Genomic DNA, 17,213 nt, shown 5'->3' with positions numbered 1-17,213 from the left:
GGTTACCGGGCCTTCGGTTACACGCCAGGCCCCACGCCAGGCCTCGGCATTCCAGCAGCTGGCCACACCCCTACATGCACACGCGCGGACCAGCCGCCCTGATATGGGTTCTAGAGCGGGCCTAGTTCTGCGGTGCATCCTGATTGAATGGATGTTAAAAGGAAATTCCTGGCCTTGCTTCCTTGCCTTGGCATGTGGTGCAGTGCCTAAGGTGAAGAGACCTTGAACCGAAGGTTGTGGGTTCAAGTCCCACTCTGGCTGCTTCTAAGAGTTGATTCCAAGTTCATGGGTCCCAGCCCACACATCCATGAATCCAAGAAAGCTTTTGGGTTCAAGCTCCCACTTCATGAATTCCTAGAACTGGAACATCTGTCTTGTTCAGTTGCTTGCCCTGGACTTTGCTCCTATTGATCGGCTCCTGTCTGACTGCTCTATCTGTTCCTCTGATGGCCAGAGATGTGGCCTGGTAGGATAAAGATCAATGACTGCATTGGGTTGGTTTGTTCCTGCTTGCCTGTTCCTTGTCTCGTTCCAGGATCTTTCTGTTCCTGTGTTTGTTGTTTGTCTTCCTGGTCTTAACTCAGACTGCCTTTCTGGTAAAGACCTCAGCTTGTTCCTGACTCGCCTGCTGCCTGCCCAAGACATCTGGATCTTGACCCTTGCTTTGTTGACCACACCTCGGACTGATTCTTAAAATGGCGCCGGCCATATTGCCGTACAGCAAAATGGCGCCGGCCGTACGGCAACACGATTCGAGTGCAGGAGGTCGTTCCCGGACCCCCGCTGGACTTTTGGCAAGTCTTGTGGGGGTCAGGAGGGCCCCCCCAAGCTGGCTAAAAGTCCCTGGGGGTCCAGCAGGGGTCCGGGAGCGATCTCCTACGCTCGTGACGTCGGGGAACAGGAACCAAAATGGCGCTGGAGCTACCTTTGCCCTGTCATATGACAGGGCAAAGGTAGCGCCGGCGCCATTTTTTATCAACGCGCCTGACGCCCGAGAGTGGAAGATCACAACGGGACCCCCCCCCCCACTGGACCCCAGGTAATTTAAGACATTTTGGGGGGGTTCGGGAGGGTGGGGGATTTATTTTAAAGGGTCGCGGTGGGTTTTAGGGATGTTTTAGTGTGCCGGTTTTCCCGCCCTCCCCCTTCCCCTTCCCCCGATTTACGATTTTTGACGATAAATCAGGGGAATTCCTATTAAATATCGCCTCTAACGATTTTTGACGATTTAAAATATATCGGACGGTATTTTAAATCATCAAAAAACGATTCACATCCCTACAAATGACCCCAATCCCACTAAGTCTTCAACTCAGCTTAACATTCCACCATTCATTTGGCCTGTAACCTTCTACAGCTCTGAAAGAAATCAAGGCCTAGAAGGCTTCAAGTGTTGATTTCCTCAAAATAAAATTAACTATTGTATATTGACTAGCTGGGACAAGATCCTATCCAGCAAAGATTCATTAATACTGTTAGACAACACATTTCATAAAATTTTCTGGCTGAAAACAGTCAGAGACATGGTAGGTTTTAGTTCTCTAAGAAATTTATTTACCATCTCTTTGTCTACCAGCAGAAAGGTGGAACAGATAATAGTTACACCTTTCTCCAAAAAAACTCTCTTCACCTGCTATGTTTCATCATTATCTAATGGTTGGTAATTATGCTCCTGTAATTCATCTTTATCCTGTCCTTGGTGAATATAATCCATTTTATTTCCAAAAAAACTTGCAAAACTATTAGCAGCAATGGCTATTTTGACTTAAGAACATGCCATACTGGGTCAGACCAAGGGTCCATCAAGCCCAGCATCCTGTTTCCAACGGTGGCCAATCCAGGCCATAAAAACCTGGCAAGTACCCATAGCTGATAAGAGAATGCAGAAAACCATTCAACATGTGGAACAATTCTTTTGAATTGTTTAATACTGACAATCTTAGCATGAAAATAGCTTCTCTTAGCTTATTCACTCATTTTCTAACACAGTTCCATGTGATTAAGATAATTTATCCATAATACTCTGGTTTTACCATCTTCCAGCCTGTCTCAAAGAATGAATTTCAATGGAAAACCATAGAGCTGACCTCTGCTTACGTAGTAGCTGACTAAAGGTGCAATTAAATCGAGAGCTTTACTAAGACAATTATTTCAAGAATTAGGAGTATGCACAGACTTTCATTTCATTTTTTCATTTTCTTTTTTTCGTTTTGCTTTTTTTCTGTTCTTTATTTATTAAATATTTATAAACTGCAAATCAGATTTCCTAAGTGGTTTCCAGATTTAACATTCATAAAATAAATTAAAACAAAGTTAAAACCCATAAAACAACATTATTAAAACAAACAGAATAAAGCAAACTTATATTATAGTAAACAAAAAAAATGTGCTTGACAGAGTCTCGGCATTCAACATGCTCTGCCAAAAAACCTGCAGAAACAAATATAAAATAGCTACAGGGCACAAGCTAAGAATGAGACATAAAAACTGCCTGACAAACATATTAAACGGCCATAAAACTCAAACGCCTGTAAGATACATTTAAAATAATTGTGCCCATCATATTTTAAATCAATTGAAAGCTTGCTGAAAAAGAAAGCCCTTGATCAATTTTCTGAACTTTAATAATGATGTCTCCTCTTTTATAGGACATGGTAGTGTATTCCAAAGTTCAGGCCCTTGTAGATAAGTCTCTCTCATGATTTGTCTAATCTAATGACTTTAAAAGAGGGAACATCCAATAAAATTTGAGAACTAGATCTCAATGACCTGAAAAGACGATAAAATGTTAAACAAGCATTAACTCTATTTGGAACAAGGCCATGCAGATCTTTAAAAATTACATCAATATTTTAAATTTAATCCACCAACTGATTGGCAACCAATGATATTTTAAAAGAATAGGTGAAATATGTTGGTGGATTGGAGTCCCAGATACTATTCTAGCAGCTGAATTTTGTACCATTGCAGTGTTTTGAGAGTCATTTGAGGAAGACCAATATATAAAGGTGAATCTTAAAAGCCCGTCACGTGCCAAAACCAGGAGATATGCAAATATGTTGGGCTGACATGCGCTAAGTGGATTTTAAAAGCCAGCCAGATATGCGCCTGTCTTCCGCTGTGTGCACAAAAAGTTTTTCTAAAAAAGGGGCTATTGTATTGTGTTCTATAACGATTTAAGACGATATTAAAATTATCGGACGATAATTTTAATCGTTGAAAAACGATTCACATCCCTACTAAATAACAGAATGGGGCATTCTAACATGAGAGGAAAAAACAGCTTAGTAAATGACCCCCGTAGATTGTAAACCCTATAAAGAAAATAAATTACAGACAATAACTGAATGTAATCCACTTTGATGTGATTGACCAGTAATGAAAGAAGGAATATACCGTATTTTGTGGTCCATAAGACGCACCTAGGATTTAGTGGAGGAAAATAAGAAAAAAAAACTTCTGTCCCCATGACGGGCTCTGTACGGAGCTGCCCCTGTTGCGAATGTAGCGTCTCTCCCTCTCGCGCGCCGTCCCCCTCCTCCTCCTCCCTACTCAGCCCAATCAGTATGGTGGCGCAGGTCAAATGCATGAAATTTCTAATATATCTAAACAAATGAGAAGGAAATGGCCTGTACTAACTTTGATGCCATGTATCGTCTTTTGCCGGCAGAGCTTCAGCTCCCTGCCGGTCTGCTATTCCCGGGGTGCATCTTACTGCGAAGCTCGGCGAGGCGCAGGTCAAACATCAGCTGTTTGAACCGCGTGCGCTACGGAGGCCTCTCCTGTTCAAACAGCTCCCTGCCGGTCTGCTGTTCCCGGGGTGCCGAGGGGTGCATCTTACTGCGAAGGTCAGCGGCACCCCGGGAACAGCAGACCGGCAGGGAACTGTTTGCACTAGAGAGGCCTCCGTAGCGCACGCAGCTCAAATAGCTGATGTTTGACCTGCACCATACTGATTGGGCTAAGTTGGGAGGAGGAGGAGGGGGACGGCGCGCGCGAGAGGGAGAGACGCTACATTCGCTCCATAAGACGCACGGACATTTTCCCCCCACTTTTGGGGGAAAAAAGTGCATCTTATGGAGCGAAAAATACGGTAAATAAAAAAAAATGTAAAAATTAAGATCTAGTTTAAGGCAGGTGTTAAATTTTCTGCTACCATAGGCATATGCCATATCGCAGGTGGAGGGCAGCGCAACACGTTATTTTGTGTGCCACCACCAAAGACTAATTTGCATCTCATGTTCATCATTTACGTGTTTATGCACTAATGTCTTCTGGGATCAGGTTAGCGTGGACAATGGTGCACAGCATGCTAAATGGCCTTAAATTGATTGCAGGTAGAGCTCAAGAGGTAGATTTGAAAAGTATTGCTTGTGCAAACCCATATGCCTGAGCTGGGAAGGGTGCTTGTACATGTGCCTAGAATGAGGAGGTGGAAAAGGGCCAGGTCCGAGACGGACATGGGTAACCACAAATTTGGGAGAGAAAGAGGGCGAGGAAACCTCTGAATAAGGTCGGTCTAACACTCTCTCTATAGGTACCACACTAGAGGGGCACTTTGAATCGAGGTGGGTTTTTGGGAGGTGGGTTGGGGTTAGGGGAGGTGTTGTTACAGGCACATTCAGAGGTATTCATAGTAAAACTGACAGCAATAAGGAATTGTAGCCCTTATAAGTGATGAAAAAGAGTAGATTTGTACACTGCAGCAAATCAACTCCTCTTGTTAGGCTGATCCTATACAGAGGCATGTACTCTTTCTCTCTCTCTCTTTCTCTCTCCCTCCCTCCCTCCCTCCCTGAACAAGGCTGTAGAAATACACACAGCAATAGTATTTAAATGCTAAAATGAGGCATATTTTAGCTCACACATTTATGGGCGCACATGCGTTCCTTTGAAAATTTACCGGTTGGTATCTATAGACAAAATACTAAGCACATCTCTTCCCATATGACACTATGCTACTAGGGATGTGAATCGTTTTTTAACGATTAAAATTATCGTCCGATAATTTTAATATCGTCTTAAATCGTTATAGAACACGATACAATAGAAATTCTAACGATTTATCGTTAAAAATCGTTAAATCGTGTTAGTGCGCACTAACTCCTGTTAGTACACAGTGCCCTATCCCTATTAATACCAGGAGTGTTGTGATCTTCCTGCACACAGTGCCCTATTCCTGATACCAGGAGTGTTGTGATCTTCCTGCATGCAGTGCCCTATCCCTGATACCGGGATGTGTGCAAGAAGATCCCAACACCCCCGGTATCAGGAATAGGGCACTGTGTGCAAGAAGATCCCAACACCCCCGGTATCAGGAATAGGGCACTGTGTGCAGGAAGATCACAACACCCCTGGTATTAGGGATAGGGCACTGTGTGCAGGAAGATCACAACACTCCTGGTATTAATAGGGATAGGGCACTGTGTGCAGGAAGATCACAACACCCCTGGTGCCAGGGTTAGGGCACTGTGTGCAGGAAGATCACAACACTCCTGGTATTAATAGGGATAGGGCACTGTGTGCAGGAAGATCACAACACCCCTGGTGCCAGGGTTAGGGCACTGTGTGCAGGAAGATCACAACACTCCTGGTATTAATAGGGATAGGGCACTGTGTGCAGGAAGATCACAACAGCCCTGGTGCCAGGGTTAGGGCACTGTGTGCAGGAAGATCACAACACTCCTGGTATTAATAGGGATAGGGCACTGTGTGCAGGAAGATCACAACAGCCCTGGTGCCAGGGTTAGGGCACTGTGTGCAGGAAGATCACAACACTCCTGGTATTAATAGGGATAGGGCACTGTGTGCAGGAAGATCACAATACCCCTGGTATCAGGGTTAGGGCACAAGTTCTAGTCACATTGACTGATCACATTACTTGTTTTGTCAAGCTACCAACTGTTTCCATTTCCCATCCCCCATATACTGTCAGTGGGAAGCTTGGTAACATGAATAAATAAGAGGGCAGCCAATAGGAATACATATTCATTCCTAAACTGACCTTAACTGACCTGAAAAGTGTCAAATTGTATCATTTTCAGTTAGTGCGCACTAACTCGAGTTAGTGCGCACTAATCGGAAAAAACGATTTTTAACGATTTTTTAACTAAAAAATCGTGCCTAACACGATTTTCTTGCCCTGCCACACGATTTCTATCGTTAAGACGATATGGAAAACGATTCACATCTCCATATGCTACTACGCCACAAAAGAGACATTTTCCACAAACATCCCATGTATTCAACCTTGTTGAATTCATTTAAAATAAGAGAGAGGACTACCTCAATTCAAGCGAGTGATGCTACAGCACTATTGATCTGCTGTTCATAAGCCAAGATGAGGATAATCAAGCGAGCCTAATCCTCTAAGCCAGAGCTCTTATTGAAGAAGAACATACTACAATATTGGTCTATGGCTTTGATATTTCTAAAATAAAAATCCTTCAGAGATGATTATATAACCAGATTAAAATATTTTATATGCCATCACTAGTTTGAGAAGCTGTGTGAAATGCACAGGGGAAATCAGACGGTAATTGAGAGGAGTTTACGTTCAGTGGAAGTATAAATATGTTTGTTGAAGAAGGAATGGATGAAAATGCAAGTCACATATGCCTCATATCGATCAACACAGTGTATCTCACTAATGAATTGAGAAAAGCAGTCCACATGGCAGAAAATCGGATATGTGTTTCCACTCTATTTTCCCCAACTTTTTGTCCACATGCAAAACTCAGGGGCTACATTCCTAACCTTGAGTCTAATTCCCAGTTTTTACATATAAAGCTGCTACTTTGACTAGAAATAATGCAACCTGCAACATGATGGTTAGTAAATCACAATCCATGAGCCTCCCGGCAAGACACCATCATTCATTTGGGTGTCAGTGGACTGCAGATGCAGGGATTTCCCAAGGCAGCCTGCACTTCTCTCCTTCCACAGCATGAGTTAAAATATTCCAACACATAATTACATGGTGTACCTTTTACGTGCCTAAATCTACATCAATAGTCACAGATTACATATGATGATGCCTTTTAGGTATAAGGCCATGCTCTCACTAATCGTGAGTGAAGGAATGAGATTCTGTAACCACCTAGAAGTAAATAGTAAAAGTAAACCTATGTTCTAATTAACCACAATTATTCATTTTGTTACTGGTGTATCTGAATGCCATTAGGGCAAAAAAAAAAAAAAAAAGAAAAGAAAAGATGCTCACCTACTACTGTATTTGTTTTAGCTTACCTTGAAGAATCAGGATGTCTTATCAGTGTCATCAATCACTGTCCAAGCATCTGACGCTGGCATTCATCACATATAATTGGTGAGAGACTGTTTGGTATGCTCCGGCTTTTCAGTTTCAGACTATTACTTGAAATTCTACCACGAACAGAATGTTTTCTGGAACCATTTTTTAGTGCTTTCTGGAAATTCATTCCCAGATACAGGATTTAAAACTCATAAATTATAGTCATTGGGCCTAGAATTATGCCATAAATAAACGCAGCATGCGTACATGACAATACCGTACCCACAGTTCATTTTTTAGATATACGGCTATCTTTCATGTCTGCATCCTCATCAACAAAAGCATAAAAGAAAAGCTGACTGACCATCAAAATAGGAACGTGCTTCTTTTAAATATGTTGTTAATGTAGAGGGCAATTTTCAAAGGTTCTCCCCTGGGTGAACTGCCCCATTCAAAGTGGCTAAATGTACATGTGGGGTTTCGCATACAAAGACAACCACATTTATCTGGATGAAAAAGAGCCATGCCAGGGCACATAAGTAGGTTATGGGAGGAAAACAGCATGCATACATTTTTTTTTTTTCAAATTTATGTATTATTATTCCAGCATCAAAAATATGCTTAAAAATGCTTGATTCATCCCCAAAAAGACCAAAGAAAAAGTATGAGAGAACAAGCTTAATCGCACACAATTAGAATGCATACATTTGATTTTCTTATTTGTCGCATTTGGAACCTGTCTTTCCCAAAGCTGAAGGCGTGGTACACAAGAATCAAAATGTGCAGGGAAATAAAAAATGATGTAACCTGCTGTTTTACCTTCAATCATTTGCCTAAAGAAGTAGCAGGTAGAAGGTATATGAACTGCTTTGTACACAGGTTTTTGCAGCTACTTTTCAAAAGGAAACTGCTTATGAAGATTAGCTGCACTGTACGTGTGCACAAAAGTGCGCATGTAGCTTGCAATACCACAGGGCCCCTGCCAATGGGAGGCAAGCACCTCACATGTATCCTCACAGTAGGGATATTTTGTAGGGATGTGCATTCATTTTAAACAAATGGCACATCCACACCGAAAAAGGCCATTTTGGGTTTATTTCAAATGGATAAACCAAAGAAGGTCCTGAACCAAAATACCTAGACATTTTCAGGTATATTTTCTCATTAAAAAAAACAAACTAAAAACAATGGGCCTTGCCCTCTTCATGGACTCAGGCCTATCCAGCTTGGCTCAGTCAAGGCTTCTCTGGTCCCTTCCTGACAATCTGGAAATATTAGCCAGGCCTAGGGACTTCCTCAGCCCCTCTACTTACCCTCTGCCATGGTTGGTCACAACAGATGGGGGAAAAGCAGGAATGCTGCCCACTTACTCCTGCCTGCGACCCCGAGGCTGGTACCAAAGTGACATCACTTCAGCGCCTGTCTCAGATATGGCCGGCACCATTATGTTGACTTCACTTCAACACCGGCCTCCAGGATCCTGGCACCATTTTTGAAACACTAGGAGGTAGGGCATTAGTAAGTGGGTACTTCTCCTGCCCTTTTCATCTGGCAGGACCAGGCGCCATGGAAGAGGGGGCTAGGGAGGTCACGGCCCTGAAAAGCTTTTCCAGGTGGCGGACGCAGCCCAGGAAGGCACAAGCTGGGACTGCCTCAGCCCAGTCAGGTAGTCTTTTACAATCTTGTGGATGTAGCAGCTATACAAATGAGAATTTTCAAGGCCGAGGCGGAGGAGGTTTCCATGTGAACAGCAGTTCAACAAGGGTCAGCGGGTGTTCAGAGATAGGCGACACCCGGGAAGAGTTCCCTTTCCTTTGCGCAGGAAAGAGCTCCCTAGAATGGGTTGTTGGCCCCCTAGAGTGGAGCATGAGCCTTCAAGCATGGCGAGTAGACGTGGAGGAGGTTTCCATGTGAACAGTGGTTCAACATGGTCAGAGGGTGCTAAGAGATAGGCTGGCTACACCCGGGGAGAGTTCCCTTTCCTTTGTGTAGAATATTCACCACTTTATAAATTTACTGCACAGAATTATTCAGTTTTACTCACAGTATTTCATCAATTTTCAAAGTAAAAATGCACATGTAAATTTATTTTGAAAATTGGTCCAGGAAAAATTATCCACAGAAATTTGAACCTCCTTTTTAAGCAGATATTTTTTCTAACCAAAACTTTACTCAGGGAGATTAACATTCAAACAAATGCACGCAGCAGCATATATGTGCACATATGGCTGCGAGCAGATCTGTGATAAGTGTTTTATAACCCCCGTGTATGATATGTGCATGATTTATAAAATACAGAATCGGCGGCTTCTTACTGCATGAAGGCCCGATGGCTCCTCGCAGCATCTGCAAGCAGCGTCGCACCACGCGAAGAGGCAATGGTGCTTCATGGCCTCAGCGACCGGCTTGGGGCTGAAGGTAAGGGCGATGGTTCACGAAGTTAGCTTGGAGACCACCAAACGCAACATTTACAACATCATTTAGCCAAACTGCTTGTTCTTCTTTTGACCTTTCTTACTTTTGGAATGCATGTTATCCTGGGCTTCCATAAAAGGTTTTTTAAATAGCCCCCTTGCATCATGTAGATGTTTAATACTTCTAATTGCTGCTTTTAGTCTTTTTTTTACGTCTCCCCATTTAAAATTATGTTAATTGAAAATTGATTAAATGTATGTGTGTAATTGATTTAAAATGTATGCAGGATGTTACAAAATTGTCCATCTATGAGACAATTTTAAAAGCCTTTTCCATGGATAAAACAATGCTTTTCCTGTAGAAATCATCTTTTTAAAAAATTGCCATCTTGTATGTGGGTAAAAGTGCATGCAAGGTGCCACTATGCATGTAATTTGACCAGCATTTGGGGAAGAGTTGAATTGGGGATTGAAACAATGGACAACTTTTTTAAATTTTCAAAAGTGTGTCCTCATTATACTAAAAAAAAAAAAAAAAAGCATTCACACAAAAAAGGAGGTGCAAATGTGTGCAGATAGTTTTCCTTGGGCAATTTTTAAAGAAAAAGTGCCTGTCTGTGTACTTCTACCTTGAAAATTATTGCAAATTCTGTGATTAAAAAGGTACTTTTTGTAGTAGTAACTATTTTGCCTGAAGGGGGAATTTGGAGATGTCAGTTTGAAAATTACTCTCATAGATATAACTGATTTCCAGATGAGTGCACATTAGTAACATAAAATACATGCCTTTTCCGGTCACTATTATTGTATTTCTATCCTGATGTTAGCCGAGCAAGTATTTAATCTCCATTTTGGACTTACAAATCTTTTCTTCTTTCTAGTTGCTGTGCTTCTAAAATGTTGAATTGGCAAGATCATCAGTAGCTCAACATGATCCTTTGCAGCTGTTAGGATTATGTTTAAGGATAAGCAAATTACATTGAAATTCATGGGCTTTTCCAGACGAGTTTAAATCAGATTGTATTTTTTTTATTAAAATATTTAGCATATGCCTATATTGGAACATACCATATAAGATAAATAGGTTGCTCTCCTATCTTTATTTCTAATGCATAAGCACAATAAAACATGCACAATCAAATATGGGGACTCATTTTATATGCAAAGATATCCAGGTAGCAGAATTCTAACAAATTGGAGAAAGTATTTTTTCACCTAATGCACAATCAATCTGTTAGGAATTTGTCTGTGGAAGATGTGCTCAAGGCGTCTACCATAGCTGGATTTAAAAATGGTTTGAACAGGTTCCTGGAAGAAAAGGCCATAAACCATTATTAGTAAGTAGATGTGTAAAAGTCACCTCTTATCCTAGTAGTGAGCAGCAAGGAATGGATCTACTCTGTGGAATATGCCAGATTCTTCTGACCTATATTAGCCACTGTTGGCAAAAGGGTTCTTATCTACGGGATATAACTTTTAAAAGATTAAATGCTATGTGACAATGCTTTGCACTTAACTGCTGTTGTCAATTTAATTCATAGATCATTTTATACCCATTTATTAAGAGTTTACATTGCATAATTACACATCACATAGAAAAATAAATGCACAATGCAGTCTTTCTGCTGTGACCATATTCTTATTTCCTCTGTGAATATCTCTTTGTTATGATATCCACTATATAGATTTTCTGCAGTGCAACTAATGGTTATTTATTGAAACATAAAATATTAATGGAACAGAGAATCCTCTTGGGAAGATAAATAATGAGCTGTATCCCAACTGAAATGGATTGGAAATCCGTCTCAACTCAACTTGAATTGCTATACTCTGTATGCTAAGCTTAACTTTCTCACAACAAACCTGAAAGTTGGAGTGTGCATTCATTTTGGAATGAAATGAAAATTTGACAAAACACATTTCATTTCATTTTAAAGCAAAATAAACCCCTACCCTTAAAATTCATTTTTTTCCATTGATTGTCATTTGAGAAAGTCAATGAAAAATAGAGAAGCAAAATTGACTCTCACCCCACCCACACCTTTCCCTATGCTTCTCCATCCCCCCAGCCCTCCTTGGACCGCATCCCATCCATGGATGTATCCCGTGTAGAAAGGAGCAGGAGAGATCCCAGTTGCTCCTATTCCCACCGGTTTCCTGTTTAAAAATGCCACTGGCACATCAAAATGCCCCCAATCTCAGGCGCCAACCATTGCCATTTTCAAACAGGAAGCTGGTTGGGGTGGAAACGTCGGTGTAATGACTCCTGCCGCTTTCTACACTGGAGACCTCGGCAGAAGGGCTAAACATGGTCTGGGAAGAGTGGGGGAGCATCGTTTCTTAATGAAATATTTATTTAGCCAATGACACAAATTGAAATAACATTAAACAACCTAAATCCTGAATAACAACCCGTCCCCTTTCAAAATGAAAAAAAAAAAACCCAACCCAAAATGAAACATTTTCTTTTCCTGCACAATCCTACTTGCAAAAGGATTTCAAGTACGTTTTAACTGAATTTCATGTTGATTAGGACAATTCATCATTGAAGAATGCGGTTACTGATTGTGAAAGTTGAATAAGGTATGCATTGCAATGCACACTTTGGTGTCAATCCCCAGTTGTTTCTACGCCATAGAGGGTGGAAGTAGAAATAATGTGGGCAATTTTCAAACCGCCCATGAGCAGGTAAGATAACCAGCGAATTTCAACCCATTATCTGTCTGTAAGCAAGGATTCAGCTTCACCTAGCCAGTTAGGTTATCAGCTGAATATCTGTCAAAATCCAGCCAGGCAAACGTTGACTGGCTAGATTTACCTTGGTTGTTTTCCTAGGTAAATTTAGCCAGTTACTGTTGACGATAGGCCCTAACTAGCTAAGTTCACTTAAAAAAATATACAGCAATGCCACCCTCCCTCCATGGAATTAATATCCCCCTCCCCCCCCCCCCCAACTATAGTGCCCTTCTCTCTTCCTCCAACAATGCAGATATTTAAAAAAAAACAAAAAACGGTCCCTGGGTCATCCCAAATCCCTCCTTCTCTCCTTTAAAAAATGACACACATAGCAGTGGCCCCCTTCTCTTCACTCTTTTTTTTAGAAAAGAAAAATATGTCCCCGGAGGCCTGCGAGGACGTATTATTTTCTTTTAAAACAGTGACGAGAGGGAAGGAAAGCGGCTTCCACTGTGGGGGGACATTTTGAAAATTATTATTAAGGATGGTGGGGAAAGGAGGGAGTTGGGATGTCCTGGAAAACATATTTTAATATTTAAAAGAGCTCGATAAAGGGAAGAAATAGCTCAGGCTCCATGGGTACTTTTTAAAAAATGTTTTAACTTAAAAGAGCCAGAGGGAAAGTGGCCGGAAAAATTCAGGCACCTAAAAGGCGAATTTTAAAAGCCCTATAGGTGCAGAGGTCAGCCCGGCGCGCGCCGCTCAGATTTTAAAAAGCTCGCGAGTGCGTACATATCTCCCCGTATGCGCACAAAACTATTTTTGCAAAAAAAAATGGGCGGGGCATGGGCGTGGTGTGGGCATTCCGAGATTTCTCAATGAAATTTGCACGTATCTACGCACAAAAGCGCGTTTCAGGGTCCCCTGCCGCGTAACTTTACTTCTGCTATGGATGGAGTGTAAGTCATGAAACAAAAAAAAAACTTGGCTAGTTAGCAGGGTTGGTAGGGTTTTAAGGGTTGGGGTAAAAGGTAAAAGGGTGGCTATTTAACTACGGGAGTTAGGCGGTCCTATTCTTTACCTGGCTGAACTGGGAATGAACTGTGGAAAGTGGTAACTGCGTCGGCATGCGTGTCTCTTAAAATGCCCCCACTTTACGTGGCAGAGACGGCATTTGCCTGCACATGCAGGCGCTCATATAAAATTGTGTGCACATGTATGCACATACAACCTATTTTATATCATTCACACATACACACACATGTTATAAAATGGCCTCCTTGATTACCGCAAGCGCTCATGGGGCTGTTTCAAAGTTACCGTCCCCATTTGTCAAGTTGGGTGGACAGTGTTGGGCAACTAGGCAGTTCACAACCTAACCCCTTCTGGAGGATAAATATAGCTGGTTAGACTGGCACATTTTCAAAGGCTTTGATTTAGTTGTCTAAGTCCTTAAGGAGCCAGTTAGATTCCCCTGAATATTGACTCAAGCAAGTATTGAATTAAGAACGAATATATTTTTGTAGTATTAACTATTTTGCCAGAAGGGATAATAAAACAAAATTAAAAATGGACCTGATTCATGGGCAAATGTCTACATTTCACTTGAATTTTCATTGTTTATAAAATCAATAGCAATGAATTAGCACATTTGATTCAGCAGGGTCTAAGGCTCAGTCCACCATGAAATGAAGACCTGCTAGGGAGCTGCTTCAAACCTATAAAAAATTTTTTTTATAAAAACAATTTTCAATAGCAATCACAGGGCCTGATTTTCTCTGTGGCTAATGTACTAAGCTGCATTTAAATCCACTGTTAAAAAACAGCCTAGTAAATAGGCTCTCTAAAACAGATGGTAACTTTTAAACAGGCACACGGGCACACAAGTGTGTGCATTTGCTGGCTCGCGCCCAGGAATGTGGCCATGTTAAAACATACACTTGTATATGCATGCATGTTATAAAATAGGCTGAATGAGCGCACTTGTGCACAATTTTAAGTGGATGCGTGCCTAAGCACGCAAATGCTGCTTCTAGCAGATAAGTGGGGGAATATTAATAGACACGCACCCATGGAATTACCAGTTTTCCCAGTTCATTCCCAGTTTAACCAGGCAAGGGATAGAACTTTCAAACCACCCTAGTTTATTAACCTCCCTTTTATCCTGATAGGGTTTGCAATTAATTAAATTGGAAGGGTTGGGGCGGGTTTTGGATATCATTTCGGGGGCAGCCGAATTAAAATCGTTCCGAACTGCAGGAAAATGAAATTTCCCACGGTGGGCTGATAACGAAGGCCGAACTGAAAGGTTCAGCCGAATCACATCTCTAATAAATAGTAATTCTTTTCAGGGGGGAATTTTCTAACTGTCCATATTAGTAGGGATGTGAATCGGGCTTCAGACGATTGAAAATATCGTACGATATTTTCAAAATCGTCAGAAATCGGGGGGCTCCCCCAAAACAATAGGAAAACCCCACGAAATTGTTCGTGGGGGTTCTCTTATCGTTTTGGGGGAGGGCGGGAAAAACGGCACACAAAAATAACCCCTAAACCCACCCCAACCCTTTAAAACTAATCCCTTAGCTTCCCCCACAGTCCTGCCCCCCCAAAAAAAACTTTTTACAGGTACCTGGTGGTCCAGTGGGGGTCCCAGGAGCGATCTCCCACTCCCGGGCTTTCGGCTGCCACTAATCAAAATGGCGCCGATGGCCCTTTGCCCTTACCATGTGACAGGGTATCCATGCCATTGGCCGGCCCCTGTCACATGGTAGGAGCACTGGATGGCCCGCGCCATTTTTAAAGAGATCGCTCCCTAGACTCCCACTGGACCACCAGGTACCTGTAAAAAGTTTTTTTGGGGGGTCAGGAGGGTGGGGGAAGCTAAGGAATTAGTTTTAAAGGGTCGGGGTGTGTTTTTTGTTTATCGGGGTGAGTTTTTTTGTTTATCGGCTTGGGCGCAGCCGATAAACAAAACCGCGATCGGGCTGGATGAAAAAAAAAACCACAATGTGAATCGGAACCGGAATCAGAACCGATTCCGGTTCCGATTCACATCTCTACACATTAGGACAAATTCCATGAGTATTTTTAGCCCCCAGACATCACATCAGTTTTTACAGAAAATGTTAGTGTCAGCTTCCACTTTAAAACTTGCTGTGGGTACAGAGAAGCCACAGACATTTGCATCCACTTCTTCTGTGCATTAAGCTGAAAATACAATGCATCTTTATGTATTATTTCCCTCTCCTGACTCAAAGATACCCCCAGCAACACATCTTCTAAATATAGTTAAAAGTACGCATGAACTGTACAGCATCATGCACACTTTAGACCCTATTGGAGGAGGGAGGGCCAGTTTATGAAAGTAGTTTTCTGAGAGTTACATGCATAATAATTAGCGTACATACCTTGCAGTTGCAAAATCCGTATTTTATAAAATTATGCAGATATATATTTTACATTTAACGATCACATATATGTGTGTAAAAAATGGGCAGTCTAGGGGTATTCTGGGGCAAAGCCAACAGTTATACGTGGAAGTTGCTATTTTAAAAGATCTGCAAATAGCGCTGCCATCCCTAGATTATTGCATGTCTCTGTTCTTGGGCCTACTATAATCAAATAGAAAGGCATTACAACTGGTCCAAAGTTCAGCAGCCTGCTTAATCTTGGGATGCGCTCTATAAGAACATGTCGCTCCAGTGTTGAGTAAGTTACATTGGTTGCTAATCTTTTGGCAGATTAAGTTTAAAGACTTGGTCCTGGTTTTTAAAACTTTACATGGTCCGGCACCACAGAATTTTTTCTTCTGATACAGGCCGAAATCATCTATCCCACCACTGATGCTCCGCGCAGAGATACTTATTGGAAGTGCCATCCATCACACAGATTAAGCTAAAATCTATGAGAGATTGAACGTTTGGAGGGACGGGACCTTGCTTTTGGAATGAACTTCCTGTTTTGTTTTGTTTTTAAAGAAACTGACCCAAATTTTTTACCCTGGCTTTTGGAACCAGACAGTGAGCCATTGCTGAGATGATTGATGTGGGTGGGTTTTGGTTTGGGGAGAATTTAGTTTGACAACATTATGCATATTCTGTTTGTACCTTTTGCTTTATGTTCATGGAATCTTGTATGTTATACTGTTACTCACTGAGGCGTTTTGATCAGCAGGTTCTAAATTTAATAAAGAATAAATAAATGTACATTTGGCTACCTACGCATATAATTTTTCACCTGCTAATTATTAAGGATGTGCACCCCCCAAAAATTTAATTTTGCTTTATTTCCCCCTACCTTTCAAGGGTTTAAAACCTGAGAACTATTTTGATTAATGTTAATTTCATCTTGGTATCTTTACTGAAATGAAATAAGCATTTAAAACCCCACAAAAACTGAAAAAAAAACAAACCTGATGCACTGGGAAGCCTGCAGAACCACGGCCTAATCCGCAGCCTGCCCTGCCAACCCACAGCTGCCAGGGTGATTCCCAAGGCAGGGATCCACCCTGGCACCCACTCACTTTACCCATAGGGTCAATAGAGAAGTCAAAGGGGCAGGAGGGATGCCCACTTGTCTCTTTCCCCATCTGTGTCCTTTTCATAATGGCGTTAGTTGGCCCTGAGCGTGGAGCAATAGCTGCTTTAAAAATGACTCCACCTTCAGGGCTGGCAGGCGCCATTTTCTTGATTGTCTGGCCATTCAAGAAAATGGCGCCTGCCAGCCCTGAGGCCAGAGCCACTTTTAAAGTTGCTATGGTTGCAGTGTCAGGGCTGACCTGCACCATCCCGAAGACGACACGGAGGGGGCAGGAGGCGAGTGAGCATCCCTCCTGCCCCCATTTACTTCTCCGTCAACCCCACAGCAGG

The 17,213-nt window shown here is 42.0% G+C and overlaps 1 long non-coding RNA gene across 2 annotated transcripts in view; it reads left to right on the top strand.

Annotated features, from left to right (window-relative positions):
* Positions 1–16,991, top strand: part of LOC115098901 — a 106,674-nt gene extending 89,683 nt beyond the window's left edge. For both annotated transcript variants that reach the window (XR_003858635.1, XR_003858634.1), the window contains exons 5-7: positions 7,244–7,327; positions 9,551–9,670; positions 16,163–16,991. This is a non-coding gene — a long non-coding RNA (uncharacterized LOC115098901). The remainder of the gene's footprint in view (positions 1–7,243; positions 7,328–9,550; positions 9,671–16,162) is intronic.
* The last annotated feature ends 222 nt before the right edge of the window (positions 16,992–17,213 follow it).

The sequence above is a fragment of the Rhinatrema bivittatum genome, chromosome 9, assembly GCF_901001135.1.
Source record: "Rhinatrema bivittatum chromosome 9, aRhiBiv1.1, whole genome shotgun sequence".
NCBI lineage: Eukaryota > Metazoa > Chordata > Amphibia > Gymnophiona > Rhinatrematidae > Rhinatrema > Rhinatrema bivittatum.
The sequence above is the reverse complement of the archived record's forward strand: the minus strand, read 5'-3'. Positions and strand labels throughout refer to the sequence as shown.